Source organism: Daphnia magna, linkage group LG1 (assembly GCF_020631705.1).
Source record: "Daphnia magna isolate NIES linkage group LG1, ASM2063170v1.1, whole genome shotgun sequence".
Lineage (NCBI taxonomy): Eukaryota > Metazoa > Arthropoda > Branchiopoda > Diplostraca > Daphniidae > Daphnia > Daphnia magna.
This window is the reverse complement of record NC_059182.1, coordinates 10,184,023-10,197,965: the sequence shown is the minus strand read 5'-3', so window position 1 is coordinate 10,197,965 and position 13,943 is coordinate 10,184,023. Positions and strand designations below refer to the sequence as shown.

Here is a 13,943-nt window from a genome sequence, read left to right as displayed (position 1 = left end):
GACGTAAAAATGTAATCGGTCGAGTGGAAATCGATTATTATTGATGAAAATCGGGGAGTTCGCCCGGTTGCCACGATAGAAACCCGACTCAATTTCGTAGTTTTAATTCAGGCGTCATTTTCGGGGCAAGCTGGTAAACCTCGATTTTTGCCCCGCCCCCCCCCCCCGGCTGACGAAGTGGCACCTTGATTCATCCCCGATTGCCCTTTTCCGGGGCGGGGCAGTTATCCTGATTATGGCTAATCGGGGCCGATCGCTAGTGCTAAAAACAGGGGTGTTTCAATTGCCCCTCGCATGGGTTTTCGCTAAATTAATTATTTTATGTAATTTAAAAAGCAATTATTTAAAAACAAATGCAACAAATTGTAGAGAAATGAACGTAAATTAATTTAGTACTATTTAAAATAATAGTTTTGAACTTTTAGTGGGTAAAATTGAAAAATAAAACGATAAAAATAATCAAGCGGATTCAAAATTTAATTTAATTGAGATAACTAAAGCTTCTAATTTTAAAAAATTTCTAAAAATGAACACCCCCTATTGCTATTACCCCAGATTTTTTCAAATCTCTACCTCTAATACGTCGAGAGCTAGATTTTTTGTTTCAATTCCCTCGCGTTTCAATTGACCCCACTCTCCCCTAGATAGTAAAAACTTCTCATAAAATACCAAATTTATTTATGCTAATTTTGATTTTGCTTATGCTCGCACAATAAGATCTTAAAATAGGCCAGTGATTGCAACAATGAAGGTTCAAAGTTCAAGAAGCGGCACAACCTGTCGCTCAGAATGGCGGAAATTGTAGATCTCGGGAAGAGCCAAATAACTCCTCATGACCTTCAACAATGGGCTAAGCATGTTGAAAAATATTTCAAGTTGGTCGTCATTTAATTTTTTGTTGTATCTTCGTTCCCGTTGCACCCTCACTTAGATGCACCACTTCACATTCGTAGTGTGTTTATCGATTAAAACACATAGTGCATTAAAACATATCGTAACATTTTTATTCATTTTAAATTTTGTTTCATAGTGACAATGGCTTAGAGGGTATTTTCACGGACCCCACGAGATCTTTCAATTGCGACGAAAGCTCCTTTCTCATTGCACCAGGCAAAGGGAAAGTCTTAGCAGAGCTTGGCTGTAAAGACGTATATATCTAACTGAAAAGTTCAACTAAGACTGGTGTTTCTGTGTTGACTACAGTTTATACGTCAGGGTGGATCTTACCCCCCTTTCTTATCTATCCTTACGAAAAGGCGCCGTGGTGGATTTCAAAAGAGGAAATGCCACCTGGTTTCAAAGCATTTTTACAACAAAAGGGTGGATGACGGTCGATGCCTTCTGCCATTGGTTGCTGCATCAGTTTATTCCAGAACTGAAGATCAAGGACGTCCACTTCCCCGTTGTTCTGTATCTGAATGGCAATCGCAGTCATATTAATATCTGGATTTCAGATATTTGTACGGAAAACGACTTCGTCTTGATTTGCTTCCCTCCAAAACCACCCATATTCTGCAGCCTTGTGATGTGGCCCTCTTTAAGCCTTTGAAAGGTTTGTGGAAGGCTAAAGTTCATGAGTGGACAGGAAAGCATCCAACAAACAAAGTCACCGTGAAGAACATGGCCCATTTGCTCAACGAAGTGTGTCAAAATTTGTGTGCTTCGTATGGACAAAAGGGTTTCAGAGTTTGTGGCTTGTATCCATGGAATCCTTATGCTGTGAAGTAATATTGTAATTAAGCCTGCTTCAATGTTTAATAGACTTGTTAACCAACACTGTTTTGCGTTTAGAATTTCCAAATGTTTATCAAAAGATGACGAATCTTGTGAGATAGAGAGCTGCGAAACGGTCACCAAAAATATCGATTGCATCTCTCTTTCTTCGTTGGACTGGTGCGAAGATCCTCCTGCACAAGAAAGTTCTTCATCTGAATCGGAACTTTATTTTCGCAGATTTCCTGATATTTTAAGTTTGTTGTTCATTACCTTTTGCTTTCTTGGCAACATTTTTTTTACAAATCTTTTTAAATGTTAGTCTAGACATGCATCCAATAGCGAAAACAGCCACTTGCTTCGGTGCCATCAACTGAGTTCATGCATCAAGATTGCTATCGGATTGTACGGACTCTTTATATTTATTTTTTAAATTTGTCTTAATATTTTATTAAAAATTCAAGAGTAGACACGAAATAATGGCAGAATATGAAAAGAATATTTCACCAGTTACCATAGACAGGTTTATACAAATTCTGTGAGCAGAAGAACAGGGCGAGCAAGTTTCAAAAATGGTGGACCAGCTGAGTGATATGGATAGGGTCAAGTACGATTTAAGGAAAGACATTATTAAAAGATATTTAGGAAACATCAGAGTTAAGTGGCAACAATAGCTCTATTTCTTTGACAACTTAAGCTAGGCTTATTTTTGCACTTAGCAGCTCCAGCTGTATCCACATCCAGGCCTTCGTCCAACCTGGACTTTGGCCCCCTACCAACGATTCCAAAACCTTCACGAAAGCGTGACCCGCCGTTATCCATCCTAACAGCAGAGAAAGCAAAAAAATATTTGGCGGAGGTGGAAAAGCGGAGGCAAGACCAAACGGGAAAAAGTGCGGGAAAGGGAAATGCTTTGAAAAAAAAAATTGCGCCACACTTAGATGAGGATTTCGACGAGGACGGGGATGAAGGATATCTCCAATACATGGAAAAGTAAGTTAAAATTTTCATTTAAAAAAAATCAATCTAAGAAAATTTTAATAGGAACGGACATTCGGAATGGACATTCGGAACGGACATTCGTCTCCTACACAGGGCCATCTGAGTTAAATATCTCACACGCCGGTTTGCCCACAGATGATGCGTTTCAAGGGTATGATCATAAATCTTTAAATGTTTAATGCTTCATTTTTCTAGTTCCCCCTTTTCATCTACATTATAGGCCAAAAACAAAAGGGAAAAGGGCTAGAAAGACGACGGAAAAGGTCATTATGGAGGGTTCAAGGCGATCCTCAAGTATTCAAGCCAGACAGAAAGTCGGAAATGTTCTGTCGAAGAATCCCAAGAAACGTTGTTGTATAGCGAAAGCCATTTCGCTAGACCCTAAGGGTATAGACACGATTTATTACGAAAAAACAAACAAAAGAGTGTAGATTTTTCTTCCTTTCTTTCTCTCTATTCCTCTTTCTTCTCCTTTCTCACTTCTTCTCCTGTAGGCCTGGGCCACTTACACCACTCAGACATAATTTAGCTTTCTCGCAGTTAGGATGTCGGCTCAGGATTTTTGCAATCGCGGGCCTCGTGGCCGCTCTTGTGATTCCAGAGCGCGAAGTTTTTTTGCAAAAGACGAAATTTTTGGAAGAGATCCTAGTGCGCTTGGTCGTGACCGAGAATATCGTGATAGACTTTCGGGTGTCGATCAGCCTCAGTTAATTAGGGATCGATCGCCGTTGCGGCGCACGGCAAGAGAAGAGGATAGGGAACATTTCATGTGTTACTCTCCACCACGTGACAACTTTTACCATCGGCCCTACGAGCAACGTGAATACGGGCCCTGTGATCGTGAACGGCTCAGTTACGGTCTTGAATATCACCGTAGTGAAGGAATGTGGGGTTAGCAGTACGGCCTGGATTGGGAAAGACGTCAACGCGGCTTTGAGCGTGAACGTGAGAGGCAACGTGAGCTCCATTTGCGGCGTCACAGGCTGCAACGGCAGAACGAAAGTCGACGTGGGTCACAACACGAGCTCGATTGGCAGCAGCGACAACGACAAAACGTAGCGTTCGGCGTGAAAATGAGCGCCGGGATGTCAGTGATCAACGCAGATCAGACAGTTTGCATTGGGAACGTCAGGGCGAATCAGGTGTATCCCCCACTATGAGCCGAGCACGGAGCGAACAAGCAGGTACGGACGAGGATGTGCTGGGCGACGACGACCCTATTAATCAATAACGGAACCGTCCTTGGTTACCGGGTTCGACGGGCTCTCGCTCTACGGAGTCGTCGGGGGAAGTGGAGTTTGTGACGGCTAGCGAGGACGCTCAATCCCCCATCATGATACCACGGCCCATCAGTGACGAGCTGACGATCTTTTTGTTGAAGCCCTTGTCGGGGGAGGAGTCGAAAGCGATCTCTAAACGCTTTCCTATGGTCTTTGAGGACCCGGATTTTGGTCTTAAACCACCAAAGCTCGACGGCTATATGCAACGGCAAGCCAAAGACATGGGAGTGCTAAAAGCGGTCAACACTACGGAGGATGTCCTGATCACGGCTCAGTTGAAGATCATGGACGTTGCTCCCCCGTTAGTAGACCTGTACGCTCGTTTCTCCGCTCCTGGCGGGGGAGAAGCTGAGGAACTTATTAAAGTCTCCGTGGAAGCGGCTTTACGGCAGTGGGGGCGAGCTTTCCTGCACGTAACGAAGTTGAGGGGACAGGCTGTTATCAGCAGGGTCGAACACAAGTCTGGGTTTATTTTATCGGACCCGGAAGTTTTTGCGCCAGGAAAGGAGGCTCGAGAGCTCCTTTTTACGGACAGATTCCTTTCGGCGATGCTGAAGGAAGCAAAGCAGGACGCTACCTTGGCTCAACGCGATGGTTTGGTGACCACCGCTAAACAGTCCTCGATCCAGCGTCCTAGGCAGCACACTAGACGAGTGGCGGTGAAGCGCCCAACTTTTGTTCCGTTTAGAACGCATCGGCCGGCACTCGGAGCGGCAAGGGGCCGGGGACTTGGGCGCTTGGCCCAGTGCGGACGTGGTCGCGGCAGAGCGCAAAACACGTTTACACAACGACAAAGGTATTTAACTTTCTCTTTTGTTAGACTCCAACATTATGGGGTAGGTGGCCGTTTGCAATTCTTCGCAAAGAATTGGAAACGGGTTACGGATGATCCTTGGGTTTTGGGAACGGTTTCCGAGGGACTTAAAATAGATTTTATCTCGAATCCTACTTGACGTAGTCTCCCCTTACCCGTGGCTATATCAAAGGAAATGAGGCAGGTTTGCGACGACGAAGTAGCTAGTTTGATCAGCAAGCGGGCGATAGTAGAAATTATAGATGGTTCAGAGGGCTGGGTTTATTCCTTTTTTGCGGTGCCAATGAAATCCAAAGGTAAATTCAGACCCATAATAAATTTAAAGCCCTTGAACAAGCACATCCAGTACGAACACTTTAAAATGGAGAATTTGGAAACGGTGCGTTTTCTCCTTCGTCAAGGTGACTGGATGGTCAAGCTTGATTTGGAAGACGCATACCTGACGGTGCCCGTACATCCGGCTTTCCGGAAGTACTTGCGTTTCTTATGGAAGGATCGCATTTTCGAGTTTTTGTGTCTTGCGTTTGGGCTGGCACCATCGCCCAGGGTCTTAAACAAGTTGCTGAAAGTAGTCATGGCGGTATTGCGAAAGGAGGGCATTAGATTGGTAGTTTATCTGGATGACATTCTCGTCATGAACGCATTCAGAAAAAACCTCGGTACTGACATTAAAAAGATTGTTGTTCTAGTTCAGAGCTTAGGTTTTTTAGTGAACTGGACGAAATCGGTGCTCAAGCCCAGTCAGAATTTGGAGTACTTGGGGTTGATGGTTAACTCCAAACGAATGTCCTTTGCACTAACGGCCGACAAAGTCGCGTCAGTGAGGACGATGTGCAGTGGAGCCTTGTCAGACAACAGCATTTCCCTCAGAAAGGTGGCGTCCATTCTTGGGAATTTCACTTGGGCGATTCTGTCGATCCCATTCGCTCAATCCCATTATCGGAGCATGCAACGGTTTTATATTGAGCAAGCAAAACGGCCCAATTTTGATCTGCGCTCGACTTGCGCTCTTACACGAGAAGCGAAGAGTGACCTAGAGTGGTGGGTAAGGAATTTGAGCGCGGCTAAGGATAAATTGTTCTTCCCTAAAATACCAGATCTAGCAGTTTATTCGGACGCGTCGTTATCAGGCTGGGGGGCGTGTTGTAATGGCGTAAGAACTCGGGGACCCTGGACTTTAGCAGACACGCGTAAACACATTAACGAGTTAGAACTTATTGGGGCCTTTTACGCGATCCAGTCATACGCCGCACATTCTAAAAATGTGGCAATTCGCATCTACCAGGACAATACGACGGCTTTTGCGTATATAAACAAGTGTGGAGGGACTAGGTCCGTTGCACTCACGGTAGCCGCCAAAGCTCTAACGGATTGGTGCGAACAACGCGGGGTGGCCGTCAAAGCCGTGCATCTTGCGGGTGAACTAAATGTGGTCGCAGACGAGGAATCACGGGCGCAGGCGGACGCCAGCGATTGGAAAATTGAACCGTTAGTTTTTGCGCAGATTAACCGCAATTGGCCGTCGCAGGTCGATCTTTTTTCCTCTCAGTGGAATGCGCAATTACCATATTTTGTCACGTGGAAACCACAGCCGGGCGCTATGGCAACGAATGCTTTCGCGCTCAATTGGGGCGGGTTTTCGGGTTATGTTTTCCCCCCTTTCTGCTAAATATTTGCGTGCCTCCAAAAAATCAGGCGTGAACGAGCCACCGTTGTTTTTGTTTGCCCAGTCTGGATTGGCCAACCCTGGTTTCTACTTTTAAAGGAGTTATCGTGCGACGTACCGTGGCTCCTGCATCCGTGCCCATCATTGCTAACCTCAGCGCTAGAGGAACCGCATCTGCTGTTGAGGTCCGGCGCGCTCCCCTTGGCCGTCTGGAATCTCTCCGGCGTGGCTTCAAAGAGCGAGGCTTTTCGACACGACTGGTCTCACTACTCTTGGCAGGACGCCGTCCGAATACCAATGCTGCCTACGAGTCAGCGTGGCGCAGTTGGTTGGCTTGGTGCATGGGAAGGGGTAAAGATCCCATGTCAAATGATCTAATAGGCACACTGGAGTTTTTGGTCGACTTGCACGCCTCGGGCAGGTCATACAATACCATAAACGTTCACCGCTCCATGTTATCTAGAACACTCGGCAGTGTGGAGGGGTTTCCGCTGGGGTGTCACCCGCTTGTGGTGGATTTGCTGAGAAGTTGTTACAACCTTAACCCGCCTAAACCCAAATATTCCGCAACTTGGGATCCGGACCAAATTATGCCGTTCGTTAAATCCCTAGGTGAAAATCATCTCTTACCGTTGTCAGTGTTAGCCGGCAAAACAGTCACTCTTATTTCTCTCGCTTCGCTAATGAGGGTCTCGGAGATCGCCGCAATATATTTGAACACGGTTGTTTTTTTCTAATTCGGCCATTTTCTTTTCCTTACGTTCCTTAAGAAAGTCCCAACGTGGCGGGCCACTTCAATCGTTCGCTTTGAACGCCTGTCCTGACGCGAATCTATGTCCGTCCCATGCTTTAAAAAGCTTCGTTGAGCGGACTCGGCTGTTTCAATACCAGGCAAATAAAAATAACGGTTTTATCAGCCTTATTGTGCCACACAAACAGGTAACGGCAAACACCGTCACTAGGTGGGTAAAATCTTTTTTGAAATCCGCCGGGATCGACACTTCAATTTTCGGCACCCACTCAACTAGGGCCGCGGCGGCCTCACAAGCACTACGTAATGGGAACACTATCGATTCGATTTTAAGAGCAGGTCAGTGGGCTAGACAGTCCACATTCAATCGTTTCTACAGACGAGGTGCGGGACCATCGGCTAGCGCAGACTTTTGATGAAACAACAAAATTTTAATTAAAAGCTTTAAAGTTACCCTTAGGGTCTAGCGAAATGGCTTTCGCTATACAATTGCGAATTATCAGAGGGATCGCGAAGCGATCCCTAAAGATAATTTGAATTGTATTAGGAAAAAATGAAGCGATGACCCTAAGGGTTCGATTTCCCGCCCGCCCTGCCCTACTCGTTCATTTATTTCCTATTCGTTAATTTTTTTTCTGGTGTTTTCGCACCATCCTCCGAAATTAGGATCTAACCGACCAGATCAAGTAAATCTTACGTTGGAGGTAACAGAACGGAAGTGTCGGATCAGCTTGAATAATCTACTGCACATTTAGCCGCCCGCCCATATTGCCTTTTGAAGCAAGAATTGTTTGTTTTTGTGTTGTCCACCTCTGTCTGTTTCGTCCAGTTTCCCTTTGTGTTCCCTGACAGAGTTTTTTCTCTCACCTAGAAAATTCAGGTGTGTTTTTCTCTGTCAGAGTTTGTTGTCGGAAGTTTACCTATTCTCCTCCCCGTTACTTTGCTGGTTTAGTTTGACTTTGTGGTTTTCTGTTATTTTCCCCCTCTTCCTTTTCTCCTAATGTCAAAATTCCGCGTCTACGACTTAAATCTATTATGTCTGAATGGTGTAAGCGGTCCAGGCCTACAGGAGAAGGAGTGAGAAAGGAGAAGAAAGAGGGAGAGAGAGAAAGAAAGGAAGAAAAATCTACACTCTTTCGTTTGTTTTCTCGTTCCTTTGTCTTTAAACATTAGCTAATAAATCGTGTCTACACCCTTAGGGTCGTCGCTTCTTTTTTCCTAATACAATTCAAATTATCTTCCGGGATGGCTTCGCGATCCCTCTGATAATTCGCAATTAACCATCCTCTGTATGCTGTGTAAAAGCACAGGTACAGAGGATGACTGCAACCAATGTAGGGTTTCCCATTCGTGGATCCATAACGCCTGTTTTCGTAGGGATATCTTGGAAGAATTTGGCATTCCTAGCTTTTGTTGTCCTACATGCTTGAACACTATTGCCAAGTAAACAAAAACTTTTAAGTTTCAATCATTTTCCTTAATTTTTTCTTATTTGTTTAACTTTGAAGAAACAGGGACATGGAAGATAAGATGGTGAGAAAATAATGGTTTTTTTGGTAGACGTGGCAAGTGTGGCTAATGAGGATTGGAATGATCAATTGGAGACTGAAGATGTTCAGTTAGGACTAGATGAAGCAATGCCTTCAGCCGAATCCGACTTACATAACACTGAAGAGGAATACTCGAAATGCCTGAAGAGAATCACGGTAATTTAATTACATTCAAGATTAAAAAATTTATTACTCTTACGGAAGTTTTATCCAATAATTACTTATTATATACTTCAGAATCAAGAAGATAAAGCAATTGAACTCGTGAGCAATCTGGTAATCTACATCAGGAAAAGTGTCATTGACACTGAAATGCTTCAGCGATCCATCGGTTTCCGGTAAAAAATGCCATGCACTGGAACTGTATGTTTTACATGCTCTGCATGTTTTTGAAGGCAATTGATAAGGATCTGTCACTCCTCAGTCATCTCAATGCTGTTTAAAAGTTTGGAGCACCTACACCTCTTCAGCTCGCGATGCTGAGAGAAATCGTGGCCATTTCAAAACCCTTTGAGTGCGCATCAGACGATTTCCAGGCGGACTTTGAGACGATTGGTAACGTCATTTCAGCCTATTTTGGACTTATCCCGAATCCTGCTAGCAGACTAGCACCAACCGTTCGCCATTGCAAGGAATTATGCAAAGCCCTGCTAACATCTATTGATCGTCGTTTTTCGTTTTTTCTTGGTGATGCAAACTACGTGCTTGGTTCGTAATTTTACACAATAACAGATTGAAATTTTAATGCTAATTTTCTCCAATAAATTCAGGTACCATTCTCGATCCACGCATTTAGAAAGGATGGATTAGAGTTTCCGGATTGTCAGAAACAGCCGTTTTGAACAGCGTCCGACTTCAAATTGACTCTTGCTACCGGATTTTCCGTGAGTACACCCTTTAAGCAAGTGCAAGAAACTTTTTTCTCATCGCATTTTCGTTATAGGTGACGTTGAAGCAACGTCAACAGCAACTGGAGAAAATGTCACTAACTCTACCACTACCGAGATGACTGAACAAAATTTCATCAGGAAGCGGAGGGACAGTGGGTCGTTGTACTTGGCTGTTCTAGAGCCACATCGGCCAATTTCAATCGGACCAGTAAAGATTATGGATGAAGTTGATGTCTACTTGAACGAGCCTGCTGTCGAAGTTGAAGAACTGGAAAACCCAGTGGATCCAGTCAGCACAGTAAAGCCTCTCAGACCCCTTCAGTGGTAAAAATCCAATGCTCATCAATGCCAATCATCAATGCCAATCATCAATGCCCCCTTCTCAGTCGCGTCACCAGTGACAGTCTAAGCGTAGCAGCTTCCTCCGGAAGCATTGAATGCTCGTTTAGTATTGCAACAGATATTCTCACAGCTAAGCGCAATCGCACTAAGCCTGATTTGTTCGGAAATTTAATGTTTGTTAAGTGTAATTCCAAACATCCTAACCTTCTTTAGATTCGTTTGTACTTTGTTGTCTTTGTAAAACGTTAAAACCCCGAATTTTTTTTGTAAATAAAAAAAAAAGTTCAATTAACATCTTCAGGGGGAAAAAATCAAAGCAAAGTATTTTATGTTAATTTATCTTTATTTTGGTGTCAAGTATCGTATTTCATCTTCAGGGAAAAAAATAGTAAACACTGATAACAACCACGTAGGAAATCGTAGGTAACAATTAAACGTACTTCAAATTTATCCTTTTTTTTAATAACGTATAGTTGTTACTGTTACGTGTATTTTATCAATTTAGACGTAGCGGAAATGGATGCGTGTCCTTCGACAATTATTCGTGTGCTAAAAAAGCAAAATATTCATCCCCGTCGCGCAACGCAGAAATTTTTCTTAACTTCGCGCTATATTTTCGACGAAAAATCGTTTAAGTAGGATTATTTATTTGTTAAAAGTTCCAGTGGGAAATGAATAATCTGTTAATTATTAAGATCGAACGAGTCTGGGTGTTTGCGTATAACACAATGACATTCGTTTCGACAGAAATCACGTTCAAATTGAGTGGAAGGAAATCTGTGTCTTTTTAGGCATGGTTTTCTGCTAACGGGGAGGGGGATTTTGTCCGTATTAAAGGGAACCTCAATACCAAAAAGTACCTTGAAATTCTTGGTGATGAACTTCTTCCATCAATTCACGAAAAATTCCCCGGCAGGCAAGTTAAATTAATCCAAGATATGTCCCTGATACATCAGTCTCGTCTAACGAAGCGGTTATTTGAAGATCCCCAAGGAGTAATCGAATTACTTTCTTGATCGCTGAAAGGAGCGGACATGAATCCAATCGAAAACGAATGGGGGACATGGTGAAGAATTCCGAATTTTTCCGTCTGTGTTCCGCGAATGAAGTTTTTGACAGTGCTAAAGCCTTTTGAGAAGGCTATATGGGAAGGCAAACTAATTGGTGAAAATAAGCCAATTCTATGACTACGAGGTTCAATATGGTAATAAATATTAATTATAGAATAAAATCTGAATAAATTTTTTAACAAACTGACTGGTATTTCTCCTTTTTTTGCCTTGCATTAGTTAAACATTTATATTATACCGACACACCTTTTTATGAAAAATAAAAATAATCAACATTTAAGGGATGGATCAAGTTCTCGGGATACTCTGAAGCTTCAGTGATGGAGGCGGTCATACCGGAAATTCAAATGCGATATCGAGTTTTCCGTACGTTCTAAGAATGAATCATTACACAATTTCAATTTCACTATTCTCGATTGATTACAGGAGAATCTATGGATGACCAAGCTGTGCATAATTTAGTGCAACCAGTTACCTCAGCAAACGATACAGCTGATGTCGCGAACGAGCGTGCTAGTCAACCATCGATCACCAGGAAAAGAAGAGCAAGCCAATCTTTGTATTCATCTGTTATTGAAACTCCTAGACCAGGATCAGTTGGCCCTATAAAAGTTATTGATGAGCTTGAAGCGTATTTGAATGAGCCAGGTGTTCCCATGGAGGTTCCTGTGGATCCTGTTGACCCCGATATTGAATTGCGTCCCACATAGCCTCTCGAATTTTGGAAAGTGAACAGTTGTCGATTGTATATCCTCACCGAAATTGCCAGAGACGCTGTGTCCGTTGCAGCCTCATCCGGTTCAATTGAGCGGGCTTTTAGCACCGCTTCCGACATAATGTCGGCAAAGAGAAACGGAATAAAGCCCGATCTGTTTGCTAATTTAATGTTGATGAAATTAAATGTAATGCTTCACATGCTCCAAATTCACAAAGCAAATGATGAAGTAGAATTTCGATATTCTGAAACAGTTTTTCAGTTTAATGATATTTCATTTACACTTTTGCTTTACTTTTGTGAAAGAAATGTCCAGACTGCAGAGGTGCAGTGGCGAATAAACAATTAAGAATAATAAAAAAATGAAGTATCTTGTATCTTGTATCTTATCTTATCTTATATTCCACTATTTTGGAAAAAATTAAATCTATCTTATCTTATCGGTTTTTTTCGTAGATACAATCTTTTATCTTTTTTTTTTCTTAAATTCTGGGTTATCTTATTTTTTCTTATCTTTGAAAAGCTTCAAACTAAGTATCTCTATCTTCAGGCTAAAAAAAAAAGATAGGACGCACTGCTACAGAGAGCCTCAAGGAGGTACAGAATCCTGCACAAAAATCCGAACACCGATTGAAATTTTGAAAGCCACCTATTGGCAGGGTAACGGGTTTTTTGTTTTTGCGTTTTGTGGTTTTCCTTCAGTCTTGACGATAATTTGGGGTTTCCCAATAGAGGAAGAAAACGGGACGGTTGTTATGGAAATTGATGATGTTTAGGTAAAATTCCAAAAGGTAAATAGAAAAGATTTTCTGAATTCACAATGACATGAATTTTTTAGAAGTTACAGATTATTAAAGTCAGAGATTAGAGAGCATTAGAGTATTTTTTTTATTTAATGATCAAAGATACTCCTCCATTAAGTGAAGTAGTGAAAGAAGGTTTTGTTAATTTGATGGAAGACCTTGTAGGCAAATTAGTTTTTTTAAAAAGAACATTTTTTACCGAAAAGCTTAACATGGAATATTCAATCATCAAAACAAACTTGATTGTGGCATTGGAAAAGATCTCAAATGTATTAACAACACCTGATCTGTGGTCTTCTCGCCTGCGAAGCTTTATTTAGATGACGGTGCATTGGCTTGGAAATGAGATTTTGAGAAGAAGTGCTTGTTTGGTTGTTCGCCGTGTTATTGGCAGCCATACGTACAGTATCCTGCACAAAAATACGAACACCGATTTAATATTTTAAAGTCACCTATTAGCGGGTTAACGGGTTATTATTTGTTTTTCTTTAAGGGGGAGGGTAGACGGTGAGATGGACACAACAGCGCAAGGTTGGATAAGTCTAGACCTTTTTTTAAAATGCCTTATGGTATTACGCTTCAAGGCAAGTAACAGGTCGGGTCATTTTTGCAACCCTCAGGGTGATGTGGTTTTTTAAAACGACAGTTGGAAATGTTGGATTTAGGCTGTGTAATATTCTTTGGCCAAATAATTTGGCTAGCTGCCTGTGCAACGTTTTTTCGATACCGATGACATATTTGTAGACCCTCTGATTGCGACGCTGGTGATCAGTGTTCGATTCCCGATAAGGAATTGCAAAACATATGGTATCTTTATAATATTCTTCGTTTGAATATGCTGGTAATGTAAATTACATTAGAACAAAGGAAATCATAATTTTTAATAAACAAACATGATGAAAATTGGTTTTATATATGAAAGAGAATTTCTCCTAATGTAACAACAATAATTCATCGCCTCATCTGGAATCGAACTCCGATTTTCATCATCCCAATCAGAAACGCTACACCTACGACATTGACAACGACGTAAACATTTACAGATTATTTTTATTTACAGATGATGATACCGATTTACAGAGAGATGTTCATGCCAACTTTTAAACCTCATTTCCACTACGAATGTCAATAATATCTTCAACGTAACTTTCAAAAAGGTGAAGAAGTGTCTTAACACAAAACTACAGGAAATATGGAAGAAGCAGGCGCTTAGTTCAGTGTTGTGTACTTAACTTAAAAAAGTTGAACCGTCGAAAGTTCGAGTCGATTTTTCGACTTCGACTTTCATTTTTTCAACCCGACTAAAAGTCGACTTACAGTCGACTTTTTTCGACTTTCTTCGACTTT

The 13,943-nt window shown here is 42.1% G+C and overlaps 2 pseudogenes; both read left to right on the top strand.

The window, feature by feature from the left end:
• Nucleotides 1-373: 373 nt before the first annotated feature.
• On the top strand, nt 374-2,818 carry LOC123471625 (annotated as a pseudogene).
• A 1,230-nt stretch (nt 2,819-4,048) lies between these two features.
• LOC123471597 lies at nt 4,049-6,853 on the top strand (annotated as a pseudogene).
• The last annotated feature ends 7,090 nt before the right edge of the window (nt 6,854-13,943 follow it).